The sequence below is a fragment of the Mirounga angustirostris genome, unplaced genomic scaffold, assembly GCF_029215605.1.
Source record: "Mirounga angustirostris isolate CCGP_5_RB_7025 unplaced genomic scaffold, mMirAng1.0.hap1 SCAF_17, whole genome shotgun sequence".
NCBI lineage: Eukaryota > Metazoa > Chordata > Mammalia > Carnivora > Phocidae > Mirounga > Mirounga angustirostris.
Genome location: NW_026991725.1, coordinates 49,459,025 through 49,470,125, shown reverse-complemented (window position 1 = coordinate 49,470,125; position 11,101 = coordinate 49,459,025). Strand labels below are relative to the sequence as shown.

The window sequence follows — 11,101 nt, the reverse complement described above, 5'->3', positions numbered from 1 at the left end:
GATTTTGTATCACCTGCAAATCTGACTTAGTGTCTCTGCTGTTTTCATCCAAGTCCCTGATGAAACTGTTGAAGAGAAGATGGCCAACAAGTGGATCCCCCAGAAATCTACTAGGCATGTCTTCAGCCTGAGAGATACTTATCTATGAGCCTACCGAGCAGCTCCAGTGGGCAATTTACATGTCATTGGGTATTTCTCAAGGACCCACCCACAGTCCAGCAACTAATGTGATGGCTGGCACCTCAGGATGGGGCCCCAGCCCCTGCACTCAGTGTCTGTTCTGGCTGGTTGATACCCAGGGGCTGTCTGTTGTTGAAAACTATTAAGCTCATGCTTGCATCCACGTACGCACTACCAAGATGAAACAGATGTTAGTAGTTAGTCATAGTTGTCTCGTAGATCTTTTTTTTTTTTTTTTAGAGGAAATAGGATGTCTCAAACACAGTTAAAGGCCCACTCTCATCCCCTTCCTACCTCCAAAAGGAGGAGTATGCCATTCCTTTGCATCTTGTATTTTTATTTTTTAAAATATTTTATTTATTTACTTGAGAGAGAGAGAGCAATAGAGAGCGCATGAGCAGGGTGGAGGGGCAAGGGGAGAGATAGAGGGGCTCAATCCCAGGACCCCAGGACCATGACCTGAACCAAAGGCAGATGCTTAGCCGACTGAGCCACCCAGGCGCCCCTGCACTTTGTACTTTTAGTACACTTATATGTATCCACAAACAATGTACATCAATGATTTATTTTTTTAATTTGAAAATGTCCTATAAGTAACATTGCATGCCTGTATCTTCCCAGGACTTATCAATATTGTGTTTCTGAACTGTATCCATATTGATACATATAGATCTAATTCATTCATTTTAACTCCTTTGTAATCTCACATTTTTAAAAAGATTTCATTTATTTATTTGAGTGAAAGAGAGAGCACAGCGGGAGCGTGAGAAGGAGAAGCAGACTCGCCTGCTGAGCAGGGAGCCTGACATGCGGCTTGATCCCAGAACCCCAGGATCATGACCTGAGCCAAAGGCAGATGCTTAAGCGACTGAGCCACCCAGGCCCCCATGATCTCACATTTAAAGAAAATCCCCTGTTGAAAAAGAGTTGCTGTGTCATGGGATGTGAGCATCTTCAAATTGATGTTACCCTGTTCCTCCACAAGTACCAGTTAGTTCCAATGTATATTCCTGCCAAGAGAGAGGAGTTACTTCTTTCCTCCATTCTCTCAACATTTGGTATTGTCAGGCCTCCTAACAGTTGCCAAACTTTTGAGTATGAAATAGTTCCTCAATATTTTAATTTGCATTCCCCTGGATATTAGTGCCAGTGGGCATCTTTTCTTTTCTTTTAAGATTTTATTTATTTATTTGACAGAGAGAGAGAGAGAGAGGACAAGCAGGGGGAGAGGGAGAAGCAGACTCCCCACTAAGCAGAGAGCCTGCCGTGGGACTCGATCCCAGAACCCTGGGATCACAACCTGAGCCGAAGGCAGATGCTTCACCGACAAAGCCATCCAGGCGCCCCGGGCATCTTTTCCTAAGTGTATTGGTTGTTTTGAGTTTCTTCTTCTAGAAGCTGAGTTGTAACTGTGCTAGCCAGTCTCCAAGATGGCCCCCAATCATCTCTGCCGCATGGTGTTCACACCCTTGTGTGGTCCCCTCCTGCTTTGTGCCCAGGTTGGTCTGTGAGGCTGAGGGCGTATGGCAAAAGAAATGCTATGTCACTTCCAAGATTAAGTTGTAAAAGACACTGAAGTTTCTATCTTGGTTATTCTCTTTCCCTTGGATTGCTCAATCTGGGAGAAGCCAACTGCCATGTTGTGAGGATCTCTTTGGGGAGGCCCGCATGGCAAGGAACTGTGGTCTCCAGAAAACAGCTACATGAATAAATTTGGAAGTGAGTACAATATGGATGACTCCAGCCTTGGAGACATCTTGCCTGCTAGAACTACCTAGCTGAGAGACCCCTGAATTCCTGACTTTGTGTAAGACAATAAATGTTCATTGTTCTAAACTGCTGTTTGGGGGTAATTTTTATGCAGCAATAAATAACTAAAACAACATTCTGGGGACTTTCTTCTATTGGGCTGTTTTTTTCTCTTTCTTCCTGATCTGTAGAAATTGTTTTAAATATCCTAAACACTAATCTTTTGTTAGTTACATGGGCACAAGTATCTTCTCCCAGCCTTTGACTCATCTTTTTGCCTTATTTATGGTGCTTTTTGATAACAAAGTTTAACATTCAATATAATCGAATTTAGTAGGGGTTTTTTTCCCCTATCTAGTTTATGCTCTTCATATTTGATGTTGAAAATCCTTCCCTACCTCAATGATAAAAAAGATAGTCTTCTGCATTTTTCTTTAAATGTTTTAGAGAATTTTTAGATCTTTAATCAGTCTGGAAATAGTTATTGAACTGAATTAACCAGACTCTTTCCTAACACTTTTCTTTGTAAATCATTTTTAAAGAATTTGTTTTGGGATGCCTGGCTGGCTCACTTTGAAGAGCATGCGACTCTTGATCTCAGGATCACGAGTTCGAGCCCCACGTGGGGTGTAGGGATTACTTAAATAAATAAAACTTAAAAAAAATTAAAAACAGGGCGCCTGGGTGGCTCAGTTGGTTGAGCGACTGCCTTCGGCTCAGGTCATGATCCTGGAGTCCCGGGATCGAGTCCCACATCGGGCTCCCTGCTCAGCGGGGGGTCTGCTTCTCCCTCTGTCCCTCTTCCTGCTCATGCTTTCTGTCTCTCATTCTCTCTCTCTCAAATAAATAAATAAAATCTTTAAAAAAAAATTAAAAACAGTTCAAAAGAAAAAAAGAATTTGTTGTGCATTTTTCTTAAGACCAGAGCAAAATGATTATGAAGCAACGCTATTGTCTGCCATCTTAAGACAAAACAACCGTATCCCTTCTTGCTTCTTTGATTGCTCCAAATATTGGGGCAGGGCATAGACACCAATGATTCCTCTTGGTGGGTCAGCATCCGAACCTCTTTGTCTTGAGAACCCCACGCACTCATGAGTGTTAGTACAAAGCAGAGCTGATCATTGCTGACCCCCACCTTCCCAGCCTCTTCTGCAACAAGACTGTGGATGCATGACCTAGGATCTGCCAATCAGGCATATTCTTCCTGGCCTTTTTTTTATTATTATTTTAAATTTTAATTTTTTAAAGTCATCTCTACACCCAACATGGGGCTCGAACTCACAACCCCGAGATCAAGAGTCGCAGGCTCTACTGACTGAACCCACCAGGGGACCCTTCCTCTTAGGCTTTGAATGCAAAGAATCATCAGCGATTATGGAGCCATGCTTTTCTTACCTGACTTTCAGTTTTTCTCTATACGCACACATCTATATTTGAGATCATACTGTACATACCGTTTGGTAACTCCCTTTTTTCTTCATTCCAACAATATAAGTAAACATTTCCCGCCATCAAAGGGATTGCACAATATGATTTGCAACAAGGACATTGCATTCCAGCATTCTGACGTGCTGTTCACATTCAACTAACCCCTGCTATTTGACATATAGGTTGATTCAAATTGTTTGCTATTACAAACAACACTGCCAACTTCTGATTCAAAATGGCACAGGTTGGGCACCTGGGTTGAGCGTCTACCTTCGGCTCAGATCATGACCCCAGGGTCCAGAGATCGAGCCCCACATCGGACTCTCTGCTCAGCGGGGAGCCTGCTTCTCCCTCTCCCTCTGCCCACCTCTCTGCCTACTTGTGCTCTCTGTCAAATAAATAAATAAAAGTCTTTAAAAAAAAAAATGGCACATGGTGAGCAAGTTCTACGATAGCCTCTCCAAATTCTCAAAAACTCATTCATCCAACAAATATTTCTTGAGTGTCTACAATGGGTCATGCACTGTTCTAGTTGGTGAGGATAAAGAAATGAACAAAATGGATAGATACCTCTACCTTTGCTGGAGCTTACATCCCAGTATGGTGAACAATAATGAAGCTACATGTCAATAACATACACACAAAGATATACAACACTCATAAAATACCAGTAATGATGACAGCTTCCACTTATTAAATGTTCGCCGTCTGCCAGTCGTTACACCAGGCCCCTCATGAGCAGTTAATCCACAGATGCTATCATCAGCTCCATGTTTTTGGAGAAGGCCACTGGCATTTTACCTTTCTCCTGCCCGGCCATTAATGCAGCAGACTTGGTGCTGCATCAGTGAAATCTATCTTCTCCCCAAAGCTTATGTTGGGAGCAAGAGGAAGATGCCACCTCGTAGAGCCTGTGGTGTCCCAACTGAGAGTCAAGGAAGTGGACCAGGATCTGTGCTTCCAAAGCCTCGCTTCAGCTGTAGACTGGGAAGGACACAGGACCATGCCCCCATGAGAATACAGGCAATTTGTCTTCTACTCGTTGACAAACATCAGATCGTATTTGTTCAAGAGCAAACTAAAGATAAAACAAACAAGCAAGCAGAAACAGACCCATAAGTACAGGGAACAAACTGGTGGTTGCCAGAGGGTGTGGGGGGGGGGGGAGGTCCAGGCATGCAACGAATAAGTCACAGGGATAAAATGTACTTCAGAAATATAGTCAATGATTCTGTAACAGCATCATGTGGTGACAGGGGGCAGATACACTTGTGAGCACAATGTAACATATAGATGGGTCCACTCACTATGCTGTTCACCTGAAACACATAATATTGTGTGTCAACTGTACTGCAACTTTTTTTAAAAAGGAAAAAAAAAAAAGCAAATTAAGAGAACAAAAGCAGCATGGGGTCCATGAAAAAACAGAGAAGGAAAAAAACAAAGCAGATGTGGGATTGAAGGTCTACAGGAAAACAAACTACTGAGAGAGCCATCTGTTGCCAGATGGACAGGAGGATGTGGGCAAATTCTTTCTGCATCCACCATGGGATACAAGAAGATGTGGGCTCTGGGAAATACAGAATCATAAGGAAAAAATAGACTCAGGTGAAAAGGCAACAGACCAAGATGAGTAAAAGTAGTATTAAACAGGTGATAAAGGAGGTGTGCAAGGAAACCATAAACAAAAAGCAGGGGCGCTTGGGTGGCTCAGTTGGTTAAGGGTCTGACTCTTGATGTTGGCTCGAGTCATGATCTTGGGGTCGCAGGATCCAACCCTGTGCCAGGCTCCACGCTGGGTGTGGAGCCTGCTTGGGATTCTCTCTCTCTCTCTCTCTCCCTCTGCCCCACCCCCATGTGCACACTCTCTTTCTCTAAAAATTAAAAAAAAAGCAGATTACAATTCATAGCTCCCTTCACAAATGGTAGAATTGATGTTACAGAAAAAAATTGAATTGGACAATACCATATATTGGCAGAGTCCTGGAGAAACTAGGACTCTTGCACATTCCTTATGAGAAACAAGTTGACAATATTCAATGCAACGAAAGATGCACAAGGTCTACGACCTAGCGGTTCCATGGTAATTCCACTCCCAAGCAGATATGCGGTAAGGCAATGGTTCCAAATCTGCTTTCTAAAATCCCAATGTCTGGGGGTGCCTGGGTGGCTCAGTTGGTTAAGCAACCAACTCTTAATTTCAGCTCAGGTCACGATCTCAGGGTCCTGAGATCAAGCCCTGCATCTGGCTCCACGCTCAGTGGGGAGTCAGCTTGAGGACTCTACCTCTGCCCCTCCCCCAGCTTGTGTGCATGTGTGCGTCCTCTCTCTCTCTCTCTCTCTAAAATAAATAAGTAAATCTTTTAAAAATACATTAAAAAATTTGGGATGCCTGGTGGCTCAGTCATTAAGCATCTGCCTTTGGCTCGGGTCATGGTCCCAGGGTCCTGGGATCGAGCCCCACATTGGGCTCCCTACTCAGTGGGAAGCCTGCTTCTCCCTCTCCCACTCCCCCTGCTTGTGTTCCCTGTCTTGCTGTGTCTCTCTCTCTGTCAAATAAATAAATAAAATCTTAAAAATAATTAAAAAATATATATATATATAAAAATATATTAAAAATTAAATAAAATCCTGATGTCCAAATCAGGGGTACCTGGCTGGCTCAGTCAGAAGAGCATGAGACTCTCGATCGTGCGGTTATGAGTTTTTTTAAAAAAAAATAAAAAATAAAATAAAATATAATCTTGGGCGCCTGGGTGGCTCAGTTGGTTAAGCGACTGCCTTCGGCTCAGGTCATGATCCTGGAGTCCCGGGATCGAGTCCCGCATCAGGCTCCCTGCTCTGTGGGGAGTCTGCTTCTCCCTCTGACCCTCCCCCCTCTCATGTGCTCTCTCTCATTCTCTCTCTCTCAAATAAATAAATAAAATCTTTTAAAAATTAAAAAAAAATAAATAAAATAAAATCTTAAAATGAAATAAAATCCTGATGTCCAAATCAGACACTATGCCAGTTAAATCAGAATGTCTTGGGGATATGAGTCACATCTGAATAGTTCTTAAATTCGCACATGACTGCAACACATAGCCAAGTTTGGCTATGGCTGCTCTAGACAAATCCTTGTGTGTGTGCACTGGATGACATCTATTAGAATGTTCACAGCAGTGTTGTTTGTAATTGCAAGAATCCAGGAATTTCTCAGCGTCCATGGGCAGAACTGATAACGATATAGTGCATCCACAAAATGGAATACTATGACACAGTAGAAACTAATTGCAGTCACATCCATCAACAGGGATGAATGTCATAAACATAATGTTGGGGAGGGAGCAGAAGCAATTCGGAGAAGAACATATACGACTCGACTGATTTACATAAGGGAAAAATTGCATTAACCAGACAATGCATTGTATAAAGATACATATGTTTGTTGCAAGACTATGATAAGCACAAACTTCAGAACAGTGGTTATGGGGGCAGGGGGGTAGCTTCTAAGAAACTGTTTATTGCTTTATTTTTTAAACTGATGGCAGTTTATAATTTATATATATGTTATCAATATTACTCCACCTGCTTTAATTATTTTGTTAAATATTTTAAAAGAATTTTAAAATCACAACAGGTGAATATTCATGTGGCGGGACCAACTTGAAAAATTCTTTCAAACTTCAGAGGAAAAGAACAAAGAAACCAAAAAATGAGGGAAAAAATTATAACTGTAGAGGACACCGAATGGCCATAATTATATCTTTTTTAATTAGAATTCAAAGAAAGTAGAAACTTAAAAAAAAAAACTCACCAATTAAAAATTAAGTAAACTTAGGGGCGCCTGGGTGGCTCAGTTAGTTAGGCGACTGCCTTTGGCTCAGGTCATGATCTTGGAGTCCCGGGATCGAGTCCCACATCGGGCTCCCTGCTCAGCAGGGGGTCTGCTTCTCCCTCTGCCCTCTTCCCTCTCGTGCTCTCTGTCTCTCATTCTCTCTGTCTCAAATAAATAAATAAAATCTTTAAAAAAAAAAAAAGAATAACTTTAAAAAAAAAATTAAGTAAACTTAGAGGAGCATAAAAACTTCTGGAACCGGAAATCATGAAGAAATATTTCTAAATCTGAAATGCAAACAAATGTACAACCACATTAAGAATATCAGGTAAGGGGCACCTGGGTGGCTCAGTGGTTAAGCGTCTGTCTTCGGCTCAGGTCATGATCCCAGGGTCCTGGGATCGAGCCCCACATTGGGCTCTCTGCTCAGCAGGGAGCCTGCTTCTCCCTCTCGCTCTCCTTCTGCCTCTCCCCCTGCTTGTGCTCTCTCTCTCGCTGTGTCAAATAAATAAATAAAATCTTTTTTTAAAAAAAGAATATCTGGTAAATATATTGGGTTAAACTGATTGAAACTAACTCTTTGCTCATGGACTTGAATATTTCCTTCAGTAAATTCTCAGAAGTAGAATCACTGATACATACAGATATTTAAAAAAATGGTTATTAAAAGCATGAACCAACAGGGAAGATTCTGTAAAAGTAAACATTCATAGGGAAGAAAATTCTGTAAAACCATAAAGTCAGAGTTTGCTTTTGAATGGTGAATTAAGAGATGATTTTTATCTGCTTTTTTACTTGTCTGTGTGTGTTTTCCTTTTCTACACTGAATATATGTTACTCGTATAAAAATAACAAAATGTAATTTTATAAGGTGTACAAGGTAATTGTAGCAAAGTGCATGACTGGGTCTTTCCTGGAAAAGCTCAGGCATGGTGAAAACAACTTGCTTAATACTGAAGGGCTAAGTTAAAAGAGAGCTGGATTCCCAGCCAGAACCTCACAATCAATGGACCTCATCAAGGTTGGCCAGCCTCCATTGACCCCCCAGCATCCCTGCCTCCTGGTATTCTCGCCCTTAGGTAGCCCCCCTCCCAACACTGTAGAGGGTTGGTCTGTGAGACCAACAGAATATAGCACTTTTTATTTTATTTTATTTATTTATTTGACAGAGAGATACAGCGAGAGAGGGAACACAAGCGAGGGGAGAGGGAGAGGGAGAAGCAGGCCTCCCGCAGAGCAGGGAGCCCGATGCGGGACTCGATCCCAGGACCCTGGGATCATGACCTGAGCTGAAGGCAGACGCTTAACGACTGAGCCACCCAGGCGCCCCCAGAATATAGCACTTCTGAGATTAGGTTTTAAAAGACACTTTCATCTTGGTCATTCTCTCTCTTTTGGATGAATTGTTCTGGGGGAAATCAGCTGCCATGTCGTTGGAGAGGCCCATGCAGCAAGAAATTAAAGCCTCTGGCCAACGGGCATATGATTGCTGCCATCTTGGGAGTGGCTCCTCCCACCCCAGTCAAGCCTTCAGATGAAGCAACTCCGGCTGACATCCTAACTGAAACCACATGAGAGGCCTTGAGCCAGAACCACCCAGTTAGACCACATGTTGCTTCCAGACCCTCAGAACCTATCTGAGATAGGAATAGGTTTTTTTTTTTTTTTAGTTTATTTATTTAAGTAATATCTACACTCAATGTGAGGCTCGAACTCATGACCCTGAGATCAAGAGCCCCACACACTTCTGACTGAGCCAACCAGATGCCCTTATTTGTTGTTTTAAGCTGTTAAATTTTGGGGTAATTTGATCCATAGCAACAGATAACTGATATACCCTTTTAAATTGGGTCAGTAAATTTCAGCACCAGGAAGAGATAAGAGAAATGGCTGGAAGACAAAAGGGGATGAAGGGATGTCTCTGAAAATGTGCAGAATCCTTTATGAGGTACTTATATCTTCAACCATTCCTGACCTGTCTTCTCAAATTGGAGGACTCCAAGGGAGGTGTCTGTGAGGTAGAAGAGAGAGTCTGGAATGGGGCCATGTAACTCCTTTTTTTCTGAAGTTATTAAATGGCAGTTGGCAACTCACTGGTGTATGCAGTTGTGGGTGGCCCACTTGGGCACACAGAAGATGGTGCCTCATCCCTGGCATTTCACACAAGAAGACCCATACAAGAAGGTCCCACCATCCTGGGTAACGGTGGGCTGACCTGGGAGAGCCAGCTCAGCTGACCAAGGAGGGAGGATCCTGCTGGGGGTTGGAGTGGCTGAGGGTCTGAAAGCTTGACCACCTGCCTTTGAAGATCCACCCAGCCTAGGACCTTGGATAGACACACTGTCAGGGTCATTGCCTACACCAAGGACAGCATCACAGCCAAATCCTACCTGGGATCCCCACAAGTGCGCATCTACCAACAGACACCGAGGGACAGATCAGAGAAGCCCAGCCTGGCAGAGAAAGGAGAGGTCTTCCTTCACTTCCCACAAGGGGACTCTTGGAGCAGACACAAGGGACTTCAAGGATGAGGGGAAGGAGCACCAATGGACAAAACTCTCCTCTGCTTCCTGAGCCCAGGGCAGGGGCTCTGCACCAGACTACCATAGAAAATACCAACCTGAATGTGCCAGAAGTTTTCCTTGAAAGGAAACTATTTTAAACTGGAAGTGGCTGGACACAGCTGATATTTATAAGGTTGGGCTAACTTCGGTTTTTCCACTGCCGAGCATGAGTAGGGGTTCTTTTTAGAGAAAAGGAAGTTAAGTTTAAAAATAAAGCAAACCTCTTGTTGGCACAAGGCAAAGTGGAGATTGTTCAATTAAAGCTGTTAAATGAGCAGGGAGACCTGAGGCATGTATCCGACTTCCTCTTGAATGTTAAGTTGGTCAAGGTCCCCATGTGCACACTGTCCTCTTCCAAGACCTTCCACAGTTATAAATGCAGGTTTAAAATAAACTGTCTAGAGGCTCTTGCCCCCTTGTAAGTACCATCCCTTCCTTGACTCTAGACCAATGGAACTTTCCTTGATGGTGGAAATGTCCCGTGTCTGCCCTGTCCAATACGGCACCCACTGACCACGCGTGGCCACCAACCACTGGGGTACTGACTTTAAAACTGTATTTTAATTAATTTAAATGTAAACAACCATGTGTGGCTAGTAAACAACCATGTGTTTAAATATAAACAACCTTACATACAAGGAGGAAAAACACTGGACAGTGCGGTGCAAGATGGAGTCAGACGTATTTCTTTCTACTGAACTTTCGGAAATTTGGGGCACGTCCTTGTTTATTCGCTGTCTCGAGCTTGGGTCAAGCTTTCTGACACTTCCACGCCACCCACCCATCCTTCCTGATGTGTCCTCAGAACCCAATCGAGGAGAGCATGGGGAAACGCTTACATGGGGAAAATCTGAGCACAGACTGGATTCTGGTAATATTAAGAAATTACTTAGGTCATTTCAAAGAGGGATTTGGGGACTGAAACCAAGAGCTCTTAACGCTGTGACCAATATTGAAGTTCTCCGTAGGATGTAATAATTACTCAATAGTGCCATGGTTTCCTGAGGAGATAGAAGATAAAAAAAGAGAGAAATTACTAAAATTGCATACTGGGATATTTACAGATAAAACAACGTGCTGTCTGCAATTTGCTTTAGATAATGGAGTGGGGACTGAACAGAGGAGACAAGATTCGTTGCTAATTGTTGAAGCTGCGTGATGGGTTCATGAGCTTGCCTTAGATTAGTCTCTCTATTTTACACATGTGTACTTTTTTTAATTAAAAAAATTAAGATGGGGATGGGATAATTGGATGATGGGCATGAAGAAGGGCGCTTGATGGAATGAGCACTGGGTGTTGTATGCAACTGATGAATCACTAAATTCTACCCCCAAAACTAATAATACACTCTATGTTAAC

At 42.9% G+C, this 11,101-nt stretch overlaps 1 non-coding gene across 1 annotated transcript; it reads left to right on the top strand.

Annotated features, from left to right (window-relative positions):
* Nucleotides 1–10,632: 10,632 nt before the first annotated feature.
* LOC123854814 (small nucleolar RNA SNORA25) lies at nucleotides 10,633–10,758 on the top strand. Its single transcript, XR_006793372.1, has one exon. It is a non-coding gene; the product is annotated as a small nucleolar RNA SNORA25 (small nucleolar RNA).
* Nucleotides 10,759–11,101: the final 343 nt, after the last annotated feature.